This window comes from Gossypium arboreum, chromosome 5 (genome assembly GCF_025698485.1).
Source record: "Gossypium arboreum isolate Shixiya-1 chromosome 5, ASM2569848v2, whole genome shotgun sequence".
In the NCBI taxonomy this organism is placed as follows: Eukaryota; Viridiplantae; Streptophyta; class Magnoliopsida; order Malvales; family Malvaceae; genus Gossypium; species Gossypium arboreum.
Genome location: NC_069074.1, coordinates 43,950,124 through 43,960,290, shown reverse-complemented (window position 1 = coordinate 43,960,290; position 10,167 = coordinate 43,950,124). Strand labels below are relative to the sequence as shown.

The 10,167-nt window shown below is 36.1% G+C and overlaps 1 long non-coding RNA gene across 1 annotated transcript; it reads left to right on the top strand.

The window, feature by feature from the left end:
* Positions 1 to 478: 478 nt before the first annotated feature.
* Positions 479 to 8,650, top strand: LOC128292925 (uncharacterized). Its single transcript, XR_008282914.1, has 4 exons — positions 479 to 706; positions 6,745 to 6,817; positions 6,918 to 6,983; positions 8,567 to 8,650. It is a non-coding gene; the product is annotated as an uncharacterized LOC128292925 (long non-coding RNA).
* The last annotated feature ends 1,517 nt before the right edge of the window (positions 8,651 to 10,167 follow it).

The following is a 10,167-nucleotide window of genomic DNA, read 5'->3' as shown; positions in this document are numbered from 1 at the left end:
CTTCTTGGTTCTCTTTGTCAGATCTCAAAATTGGGTCTAGAAGTTTCGAGGATAGTTTTGGATTTTTGGATTGAAATTGAGTTTGAAAATTCAAAGTGAGGTAAACTAAAAATATATTTTTCTATGGGTTTTTGAAGTTAAATCAATTTATAAAAATAATATGCTTCTTGGTTCTCTTTGTCACATCCCGAAATTAGGTCTAAAAGTTTCGAGGATAGTTTTGGAATTTTGGCTTGAAATTGAGTTCTGAAATTTCAAGTGAGGTAAATCGAAAATATTTTTCTCTATGGTTTTTTGAAATTAAATCAATTTCTAAAAATAATATGGAAAAGACCTTTAATTTTAAAAAGAGGATTGTTTTGTAAATGAGTTTAATTTGGAGTAGCTTTAAAGCAATTATACCAAGTTTTCAAATCCACTTATTTTTCTCCCTTCCACCCTACTTTTAATGTGAAAAAAAAAGAAAAAAAGGAAAACACCCTTCACCCTTTTTCTTTGTGCCATCCATTAAAGAGAAAAATCCCTAAGCATCATCCTGCAATTTTTGGTCTTCAACTCTAATCCTCTTGATTTCGACCATCTTTCTCATATCAAATCTCCTCAAAATTTAAAAGGAAACACCAAGAGCACCATTAATTTCTTTTTCATCCAACTTGTGGGTTTTCTCGAATTTTCCATAAAATGTTCGTTTTTCCCCTCAATCAAGGTAATGTTTCATTTTCCTAATAGTTTATAACGTAGTTTAACTATTTGAATCAAGTTTTAAGCTGTTGAATCAAATATTTTGTGTAAAAGTTGAAATTGGAGTCGTTAATGGTGAAATTCGAGATTTTGTACAAAATTATTGTTTCAAAGTGTTCTTCAACTTGTTTTGATTTGATTATAAGGTTTTGAAACTCGCTTTAAAGTTTCATTAAAAGATTTAAAGGTTGAGTTTTTGTTACAAATGGCCATGTATGTCGAATTTTTGGAACCATGAATCTGAGTAGTTTTTGCTGGTCTGAAGGTTGAGAATTATTCTTAGATGGGTAATTAGATTATTAGAATTGGTTTTAAGCAATGGGAATGAGTAAGGATTAAGATATTTGTGTTTCAGCTATGCTAGTTGAAAATTTTAGTTTCAAGAGAAACTAGCCTTAGACCTGCATTTTTAGTTGATTGAGATGTGTTTATAGCAGTAAATTAATTGTGTTTATTGTATGGTTATTATGTGTGAAGCTTCGGAATCGTTAGGACTTTCTTTGAGTAAGGCAAAAGGCAAGGAAAAGTTAGTTTAAGCTTTCGACAAATAGGCAAAAGTGTGAACGGTGAGTGTTTTGGAATTGCAACTTGTAGACATGATTCAAAGTGTTAAATGAGAGCTTAGGAGTAGCCTAAACCCCTATCCTAAGTCCTCAAGTGTAAGCTTTCTTACTTCTCTCGTTTATTTTACAAAAATTGAGACTATGTGATGACCTTTTGAGACTGTTAGATATAGTTGGCATACCATAAGATTTTGTGAGTACTCACACTTGTGTTGTGATTTGGGGCATCGAGGCCCGGGAAAGTTTGGAGAGATAAGGGAATGTGAGCTAAGTTCCATTCATCGTGATATGTTGGTGTGTTGGAGAGTGTTAGCTTGATGCTACACTTTTGGGGTATGTTCGACTCTTCGAGTCATTGGTGTGTTGGATATCCATGTATTATATGCGTAGTGATAGAGTCCACTTTTATTGTAACACCCTAAACCCAGCCTAGAATTTTAGACCGAATCCTGGATGTTACATTGACCACCGAAGTGATCATAGGTAAATTTTTACAGAACATGTTATCACGTCAAACCGAAACATTTATGTAACACCCCGAACCCGAGACCATCGCCGGTGTCGGACACGAGGGGTTAGCAAGCCAAGTTCACTTGTTTTGCCCATCCATTGGACATTTCCAGTCAGGCTGGAAAAACTGCGTCACTGTCGCCTTAAAAATCATATCTCGAGTTTCAAAACTCGGAAACTGGTTTCGTAAATTTTCCCTGAATTTAGACTCATATATCCATCCATGGATTTATTTCTAGAATTTTTGGTCGGGCCAATTGGTACAGTTTATTAGTTAAAGTCACCCATGTTACAGGGATCGACTGCTCTGACCTTCGTGCTGTATAACTTGAATATCTCTCTGTACAGGGCTTTAATGCTGGTTACGTTTGTTTCTAATGAAACTAGACTCAAAATGGAATCTGTACATATAAGGTTTGTCTCCTAATTATTTCTGGATAATTTATAGTAAATTTTTAAAGTTGCGACAGGGAACCCAGAAACCGTTCTGGCCCTGTCTCACAATAGCTTTAATATCTCTTAACATGTAACTCCTATGACCATTTCGTTTCTTCCATATGAAAATAGACTCATCAATGTTCATTTACATAGCTGATTCACTATTTAATACCATTCCTACAAATTTTGGTGATTTTTCACATTCACGTTACTGCAGCTGGCAGCATCTGTTTTTAAGGTAGGTCTTACCTATTTTGTAGTCTCCATGAACCAACTAGTCTTGCCTTACATAGGTCCACATATGATCATTTTAACCATGCCAATGGCTGATCATGTGACCAACATTCCCATTTCCAATTCATAGTCACATCATGACACCATATATATATATACAAACCGCAAATAGTTTAAGTTGATACTTCACTATCCCAACTCTTATGTTCATACACAAATAACGGCTTCATTAAGGCCGATAACTCGTTCCATCATAGGAGCGGATATTCACACGCTCTTACTCCTAGCGCGCAAAGCACACACCGCACTTACCTTGTCATTGGGAAATTTCACAAGTGCATTAGCTGAAATTTTCCAGCAAGCTTATAATTTTCAAATCACATACCTTCGGAGTTTAACCGGATGTCGCTACTCGATCAATCGCCTTCGGGACATAGCCCGGTTATGGTAACCCGCACCAAGGCCTACGGGACTTAACCCGGATATCACGATTTGCACAAATGCCTTGGTCTTAGCCCGGATAGAATGACTTCATACGAATGCCTTGGTCTTAGCCGGATGTAGCCACTAGCACAATTGCCTTGGTCTTAACCCGGTTATAATTTCCAGCATAATTGTCTTGGGGCTTAGCCTGGATATCATTCAATTTCTCATGCACACATACATCAATAATCATTGGACATACATATTTATTTTCGTTACTAAGGCTCAAACACAATTATAATCACTAACATAATCGCCTTGGGACTTAGCCCGGTATCATTCGAATACTCATACACACATAAATCAATAATCAATACATCCATATTTCATTCCACATAATTCAAGTAAGGTCACTTCTTGAGGACTTACCTCGGATGTTGTCGAAGCGGCTTTTACGGCTATTCGATTACTTTTTCCTTCCCTTGTCCAATTGTGGCCCTCTTAGCTCTTGAGCTTAATCTTGATGCAAACTTAGCCAAATCTCCTTCTAGATCTCTTCCAAACCAAGCATGAAGCAAAAATCCTCCTTCTTCCTTAGTTTTGGCTCAAAGAAAGGATGAACAAAATTTTTTCTTTCCTTCTCTACAACTCACGGCAATGGGGGATTACCACACTCACACACATTTTTTTCATTTTTTATCACCCATACACCTTTGTTTATTATTTCACCCTAATGCACCAACAAAACATGTTTCATGACATGTTTAGCCCATCCTCCTTGTCATGGCCGCCACCACCTATAAAAGGGGAATTTGACATGCAAGTCCATTATTTTGCATGCATGCTTTAATTAGTCATCACACATTTCCTATCATACTTTCAAAGTTCATTACTAAGTCCTTTCTTGTGGAATTCACCCTTATAACACTAAATCAATCATCATAAAATGTCATACATGAGCACACACATATTACAGGCATCAAAATAAATTTTTAATTATTTTTATGCCTCGGTTTTGTGGTCCCGAGACCACCTTCCGACTAGGGTCAATTTTGGGCTGTCACAATTTAATCGTTTAAAAAAATTCAATCAATAAAATCACAGTTGAGATAGTATATATATAAGCAGAATAAACTTAAATCCCAAACTTGTACCACAACTTTATAAAACCTTACAGTTCAAAATTTGAATGACAAAATAGAAACTAAAAATATAACATTTACTAAATTTTCTCCAAGACTGTCCGAGAACTCCGCATACCGAGCCCAGCATCAGAAATCAGAAAAGGTACTTGAAAAGGAAACACTAAAAGGGGGTGAGTTACTCGAGCTCAGTGTGATAATGAATCAAGACTAAAAACAAATTTTAAGATTTCTAATCAGTATTGCATCAAATTTACAAATAAACACCGTGTTAGAAGGAAACTTGGAACTAACGTCCCAACAAAACAGAAATAGCACTCACATCAATTCACAAACAGATAGACAGAGTACAGGCAAACAGTCAAGCACCCAGAACATACAAATAAACATGGATGAAATGCAATCAAATAAAACCTACCCATCCAGCCAACACACCTCTCCATCTCCCAATCACACCCCATAAGAGCTGTTTAAGCTCATCCAGCCGAAACACACCATATAAGACCTCAAAGGCCTATCCAACCCTACACACCATATATGTGGACTAAGCCACTCAGATAACATTACGCAGCAAAGCTGGCGTATGTACCGTACAGTGCAATTTAGTAATCCACTGTATGGACAAGTTGCAGTCTTAAATGCCAAAATAGATAATAGTACGCTGCAAAGCTGACGCACATGCTGTACAGTGTAATAAATTGTTGTACAAGTAAATTACACTAGAACTACCAGATCAGATCAAAATCAGACTCCCTTCTCTTCACAAACCCACCCAAAATCCTTAACTTTATTTAAGTGTGTGCATGCACACAAATTTAGAGAACAAAGACACTTACACAGTCAGTCAGATGGAACAAATATGCAACACACCCTACAAACCAGATTCAAAATCATACATCTCACACAACCATCACAGATATTGAGTCTTGAACACCCTCACTAAACTTAGCTAAGGGTCGAAGCATACACAAACAGATATTCAGATCAGAAATGCACACAAAACCAATATAAGTGTCTTAAAACCACACGCTTATGTGCTCTGGCCGTGTGGTAATGCCCCAGCCGTGTGGGAGATCAAAAGCCCGTGTGAGGAGGGCTACACAGTCGTGTGACCTAGGCACCAGACCGTGTGGACCAGAGACATGGTCGTGGGGATAGGTTGTGTAACTCTTTGTCCACTTGCACTAAATTTGAGCACAGGGCTGACACAGCCGTGTGCCCACTAGACCCAGTCGTGTGTCTAAAACAAACGCCCGTGTAGGATTCCTAAATCCCCAAATTTGCCACACAACCATGTGGCCAGGCCGTGTGGCACCAAATCACTCAATCCCTAATTCCCAATCACACACGCCAATGTGCTCGAAGGACACGACCATGTGAAAATTAATAAAATCCCCAAACCACACGACCATGTGGCACCAAAATCAACCTAGAGACCCTAATTCCTAAGTCCACAAGGCTGTGTACTCAAGCACATGCCCGTGTGGCCGCCTCAGCAGTCGCGAAACTCTTTCGGAATAGGCTAAAATCCTCGTTTAAGCCTTCAAAGCAGTCCCCTACCTTTTTAATATCAAAAGTACATTGAAATACACAGTATTCCCTATACTTTCCAACAACTAAAATCCCAAAATCAAGGAGTTATAGCACATTTAAGAAAAGACGAAACAATGATTCGTAAAAAAAATAATTAAGGTTCGAATCCCACACATGTATTTTCTCAATCCCACCGCATTTCGAAACCAAATTAACCAATTCATAAATAAAGTTGAAGAGTTTCAAACCCACACCTGATTCGTGATCGGAGACATTCAGGCACTAACCAGAGGAGCAAAACTCTCCCAAGATCCATCGGTAAAAACCATTTTCCAAAGAAGAAAAAAAAGACGGAAAATAAAACAAGAGGAGAGCAAAAAGAAAAACATCCAGAAAAAAAATAAAAACAAATAATAATAATAATAATAATAATAATAGGAGGTAACTAAATAAGTAAATACCTTTAACAAGATAAATTGAATTCACATAAAAATTGTAACGCCCCAAAAATGTATATTTTTGTTTTTGTAAAAATATGACACAAATATCTATCTGCTTCAGTGGTTAAGTGTTCTGGGTGTGTGTTTGAGGTCCCAAGTTCAATCCTTGACTTGGGAAAATTTTGGTACTTTATAAATAAAGCCATATCTCTGGTCAGTAGGCTTATAGTTAAAAGTTGGTAAAAATATATTAGAATGGACTTGCTGGCCTGGTGGCTAAGGTGTGTGTTGGTGATGAGAGGTTTGGAGTTCAAGTCCCTGTGCGAGCAAGGGAATTATTTTTGTTGCTTGGCCATGTGGTGTGGTGGAGTCCTAGTCAAATTGAAATTTCGAGTAGTAGAGTTGTTGTGTGAGGTTAGGGAGAGAATTAAGGAGATGAGTTACCAGATTTTTGGGCATTATCTTTTTGTTTAGTTTTTTTTTTTTCAAATTTCAGACTATTTTCCACCTTTCTAACATTTTCTCTCTTCTCCTCCACTCTTAATTTTTAGTTTTCCTCTTTTTTCTAAATAATAAATCCTTGCTGCCAAATTTCCTTTGAATTCCCCTTCCTTTTTCATTGTCTTTCTTCATCTTTGTATTGTAAGGTAAGTTTCTGTTTTATTAAACTCGAATGTTACTCTAGATAAGGGATTAAGGGGTGTTTTGTTGACTGTTTAGGAGTCGATCATGTGGTTGGAATTAACGTTCATCGATTTGACTCGAAGTGGTGATCGTTTGGTAAGCGTATAAGGTATGCGTTTTCTTGTGTTGTTAGGACGAGTAGTTTTGGCTTTGAATTCTTTCTTAACTTTTTTGAACTCATTGTTAATGGGGAATGGTTATTTTTACAGTAGTGAATCATTTCGATTGCTATCTCCCTCATGTTGAGTAATGGTGGAATTGTGCGAAGTTAGAAGGTAAGTGATAAGCAGACAAGCTTAGACTTTTGGTACGTGAATACAGCTTAATCTTAGTTTAAGACCGATTCTAAAGTTGGGATTGTCAATTATAAGTTTTTGGTGATCTCAGGATTGCGAAAGAAGCGAAAATGATATAGGTGTGAACTCGAAATGCAAAAAATTGGATTCGGTGAAAAGCCAAAATTGCTTACTGTCGAGAAATAGTGAAATAATAGAAAATGATGCGAAAATTGTAGAGAAAAGGAAATAAGGGTATTATAAACTTGGAAATCAACATTTTGCACTAAAATAGTTTTGGACAGCAGCAGTAGTCTAAATTTGAAAAATCATCAAAAATAGTGAAAATTGAGTTAGAGGTTGAATGAAATATGAAATTTAATTTTGTTGAGTCTACTTTTTCATGGAAGAAACAATGTAAGCAATGGAATTGTAAGTTATGAGATATAATGAATTTTGTGAGACAAGGTCAGAATAGTTTCTGGTTCCCCTATTTTGAATTTGGAAAAATAATAAAAAATTGTAAAAAAATATTTAAGGGCTTAAATTTATATGTTTAAATCCTTAATGAGTCTATTTTCAAGAGAAATAAATGAAAACATCATCCAAATTCTTTAATAAGAGATAAATAATTTTTAGTGAGGAAAGGTTGAAGCTGTCAAATAGCAGAATCGGGATAAATTTGAAGATTTTACTATACTTATTTGATAAGCTATAAATTCTAAAAATTTTATGGCAGAAAGGCATTTGAGTCTAGTTTCAAAAAAATCAATCAGATCTTAATTTGAAATGTTGTAACTTAAGATATAAATAATTTAATAACAATGACTCAAGTAGACAACTTTGAAGGAACATATTAGTAAATAGTGAAAACATATATGTATATTTAGCTAGCATGGGTTACATTAAAAATGAGTCACACAGCCAAGACCAATTTAGGCCGAGTGGGCCACATGTGCATGCAGGCCCACACAGGCAAGCTACATGGGCGTGTGAGCCCATTTCTCTGAAAAGTTGTCTAAGGTTGCACAGGTCGACCAAGTCGACTAGGACCTACTGAAGGGTTGGCAAGCCCTATATGAGTGATCTATCTGTCTAATTTCCGTACCAAGCATGAATTATGATATCTGAATGTATGTACTGTAACTACATAATAGCATGACATATTTTGTATGTTGCATTGCTTGGAGAAAGTGTCTGAAATGCTATTAAGCCTGTTATCTGGTAGCTCTGCTAGAAATTTGTGATTATGAGTCACATTTCAGTACAGCATGGTGTGTAGGGATAGGTGGGTTGATTTAATCCCCAGATGGTGTGTAGGGATGGACGGAGATGGTGTGTAGAGGCTGATGGGTAGGATTCTGATTTCCTACTATTGCATATTGTATTTGAGATGGGCCAAGGCCCGATATTATATTTGAGACTATATCCGAATGGGCCAAGGCTCAAACTAAATCTGTAATGGGCTCAGGCCCCAGACTGTAATTGATTATTTCCTGATGTGTATCTGTATGTATGTTTTCTGTAGGGATTGCACACTGAGTTTGTGAAAACTCACCTCTTTTTCTGTTTAATCTGTACAGGTAATCCCCAGGCTTAGGCAGATCGACGCAGCGGAGGGCTTGATGGTGACCCACACTATTGAACTACAAAACTAAGTATGCAAAATTATCTAAATTTATGAATGGATTTTAGCAACAAAAACACAATTTCAACAATCAATAACATGTATAGGCTGGGATAATTACATTGATCAAATCAATTCATTTCCATCATGCTTAATAGTGTTCAGAAAACATAACATGGCAACTCCATATTTCCTGAGTTTGGAAACCAAATTAAGTCCTTTCGAAATCTTTTACTTAGTGAAATATGCATTTTACTGATCATATTAAACTAAAAGTTTCTTAGTATTTATGCGAGGTAATAGGGATATATTAAGTTTGAAATAGTTTAATCACATAAACCTAAAAACTATGCATTATGAACATTCAATTTAGTTGTCGTTGTCTAGTTAGGATCGCTCAGCTAATCTAAATGCGTCCAATCATGTATAAATGAAATACATCTTGATTTTTATTTAAAACATGAACGATTGAGGTACAAATACTTTAAACATGATTCAAACAAATATTATTGAATTAAAGCAATCATCCTAGCTAAATAGGATTAAGCTATCATTGTTGATGTCAAGATCAATAAACACATAGCAAACATGATGAAATTAAACAATAAGTAGGAAAGAATAAACTCTATTTCAATTCAGTGGCCTTTCAGTGTCTGATTGAAGGTGTTCCTTTGATCTGCCTATTTCTCCTTTGCTAATGGTTTCTCAAGGTGGTTGGCCAAGAGGTGATCTTTTCAAGGCTTTTGTTGGCTAAAATGGAAGGGAAAATGGGGTGATAGGTGTGGAAATGGAGAAGGGAAATGAGGGAATGAAATAATGTTGTGGAATGATTGATGAATGAAGGGATGTGAGGGATGATTTGATAGGTGAGAGTAGTGTGGTATTTATAGGTAAGGTTGAGGGTGAAGTTTACTAAAAATAGGGATTGGAATCCCTCCATCTTCTCTATTGCTTGGCCGACCACAATATGTGGATGGGGAGGTGATTTGGTTGCTAATTTATAGCATCTTCTCCATTGCTTGGCCGACCACAATATGTGGAAAGGGAGGTGATTTGGTTGCTTATTTTTAGCACAAAATCATGCTATAATTAGGCATAGAGTGGATGGTTTCAAAGGCAATCTTCCAAGGCTCTTTTTTGATTAAATTGAAAATGTAGGGACCTCCAATAAATAAAATATTCCAAAGCTGATTTTTGGGCAGTCATATGCTTGTGCCAAAATTCGGCTTGACTCCCCCTTGTTGGACAATTTCATGATTCAATAAATGATCAAACATGTCTACTTTGTAGCAACACTTTAACTGGGTAAAATTAACATCCTTATGACCTAATTTTGCATGGTATTGCCATCCAAGTAAGCTGGATGTGTTTATGCCCATGCAACATTATGATAATCTCATCTTCCATTCACCCACTACATAATAATAATTAACATATTAATAATTAACATGAAAATAATATAATTTATGCACAAAAATCTCGTAATGTAACATTTTTTCGCATACTTTATAAATTAATGTTCAATATTAGCATTTAAGCAAAATCCACTTAATTTAT